Genomic DNA, 2,874 nt, shown 5'->3' on the forward strand with positions numbered 1-2,874 from the left:
GGCACCAAACACCCAAGATTAACAGGCTTTTGTTGCTGAACTGGACATATAAATTGAGTCTTTTCTTATGGTCAAAGGAATTGAATTCTTTTTTTTTTTTTTTTTTTTTTTTTTTTTTTTTGAGACGGAGTCTCGCTCTGTCACCCAAGCTGGAGTGCACTGGCCAGATCTCAGCTCACTGCAAGCTCCGCCTCCTGGGTTCACGCCATTCTCCTGCCTCAGCCTCCCGAGTAGCTGGGACTACAGGCGCCCGCCACCTCGCCCGGCTAGTTTTTTGTATTTTTTAGTAGAGACGGGGTTTCACCGTGTTAGCCAGGATAGTCTCGATCTCCTGACCTTGTGATCCGCCCGCCTCGGCCTCCCAAAGTGCTGGGATTACAGGCTTGAGCCACCGCGCCCGGCCAGGAATTGAATTCTTGCTGATCAAAGTTGATTGTGTTTGTCACCAGGGAGCTTGCCCTACGAGTGACCTGGATTTATACTGCACCTGCCACAACACAGTGTCCTGGTGCTGTGGGGATGCCAGGCATGGATGCATTCCACTCCCAGCATCCCCGACTTCATCTATCATCAACAGCTGGGACACATGAGGCCTTAGGCCAAATTCTCCATTTAAAAAGCCCCAAAAGTCTTGAAATATGAATTCAATACTGTGTCTCCCTCCCTAGCTTTTTTTTTTCTCTTTGTTGTTGTTGTTGTTGTTTGAGACAGAGTCTCGCTCTGTCACCCAGGCTGAGTGCAATGGTGTGATCTCAACTCATTGCAACCTCTGCCTCCCAGGTTCAAGTGATTCTCCTCCTGCCTCAGTTTCCCGAGTAGTTGGGATTACAGGAGCCTGCCACCATGGCTGGCTAATTTTTGTATTTTTAGTAGAAATGGGGTATCACCATGTTGGTCAGGCTGGTCTCAAACTCCTGACCTCAGGTGATCCACCTACCTCGGCCCCCCAAAGCGTTGAGATTCCAGGCGTGAGCCACCACACCTGGCCCCTCCCTAGCTTTTTGAAAGGACGAATACTTGCATATCTCATTTCCTGTACTCCTCATCTTCTTGTCCCTGGTTTCCGTTTTCTGGCTACTCAAATTCTGAATGTTTCCCAGAAGGCAGTGAGGCCCTTTCTGGAAATGCTAATTATCTTCCCAGATGCCCCACACCGTCCCCAAGACCAGGCAAATTTCAGGGAATCCTCCTCGTCTCACTAGAAAAGATAAACTTCCCTCCTTAATCATTTGTCCCCATAGAAGAAGCCACAGCCCCAACAGAGATGAGTGTCAACAGGCAGTGTCCTACCACCCACCGTGTGCACATGGTGGCTGCATGACTGCCCAAGGTGCCACCCACACAGGCCATGGGCACCCCACATGGGATTCCTGAGCATGTCAGGAGGGGACCCCCTGGGGGGCTATGGCTGAGGTTGTCCAGTCATCCCGAATCAATCTTTGAGAGAAATAAACAGCTCTCCACCTCCCCCATCTACTGGAATGAAATATTTATGCTTTTCCATAGAAATTCTGAAAGATAAGTACAAGTTAAAAATATACCAGGTTTGGATTTTAAACAGTATTGACTAATTTAACAGTGATAACCACACTGTCCCCCCTCCCATGTTTGTTTGTTTGCTTGTTTTTAGGCTTCAACACAATGGCTTGCTTATATGTGTAGGGCTTTGGGGGCTTTCTCTAGGTCGCATGACTTTGACCTTCAATGCCATCATCCCAAACAGTTACTCTTTCTTGTCCCCCTTCTCTGTCTTGCACCTTCCTGTCCTGCCACAGCCTGGAGTCTGCATCTAGGTCCTGCCAGCTGCCATGATGGGAAGCAAGTCTCTCCCACCCTTCCCCAGCCTGTCCCCTCTGTGTCTGCAGATCTGTCTCCCAAGCTGGTTATGCGAGGCTTTTCCAGGCGCACAATGCCCTGCACAAGGCGTCCAGAGAAATAAGCCAGGTCAATGTTAAGGAAATGGAAGAGGGTGCTAGAGCCCTGGGGGTGGATGGGACCCAGTCATTTGGTTTTTCCCTGTTTGGAGGCTCATTCCTGGAACAGCTGTGGGTACTCGAGAACATGCTGCCCCTCCACACTTCACTTCTCAACATTCTTCCTGCAGTGGGAGGCCTAGCTTCATCAATTTTTTGTCTGGCTTTGTTTTTTAGAGAGTTTTTCTTTCACAAAACAAAACACCTCTGGTCCTGTAAATACAGAGATTTTCACAAAGAATTGAGTGTTCCCACCTCATTGCTAAGATAGGTGGAGATATTTATGACAAGGGCACCTGGTACCTGGTGAGCAGGTGCGTGGCCTGTGTGCGGCGCAATGAGACAGAGTCCAGAGAGGTAGGATGTATGCCCTTGCAGGTGTGGGAAGGGACAGCCAGCTGGACAGTATACCTTCTGGCTCTAGACTGCCTGGCCCAGCTGCCTAATGCCTACAGCCATATACAAATGTGCCCAGAGCAGCCAAGACAACTTTACAAGGTGCCTGGGACTGTGTATCTCTCAACACTAAGGGAGAAAATGTTTACTGTACTCATGACACCAGGAAAAGTGTGGGAAAGCTTTCATTAAGCAGAAAGGGAGTTGAAATAACATGAAAGTATAAAGAGACTTTAATTCTTCCGTGTTACCCATGTGGAAACATAAAGATGTTGCTTCCCATCCCTGCAACTCTGAGACCCTATAGGAAGAAATGTATATGCAATTTCATGAAGAGCTTTTTGTGATCCTGGTGAAATCAACATACCTGTTTGTTAATGGGGATTGAGAGCCTTTGGAGTTTAGCCAATGTAAGCTCAAGCTAGGGCCTGTCATCCTTCCTCATCCCTCAACGGAGGAAGTCATATATTAAGAAGGTGAGCTCAGAATACATGAGAGGGGAGGG

Source organism: Rhinopithecus roxellana, chromosome 11, assembly GCF_007565055.1.
Source record: "Rhinopithecus roxellana isolate Shanxi Qingling chromosome 11, ASM756505v1, whole genome shotgun sequence".
NCBI lineage: Eukaryota > Metazoa > Chordata > Mammalia > Primates > Cercopithecidae > Rhinopithecus > Rhinopithecus roxellana.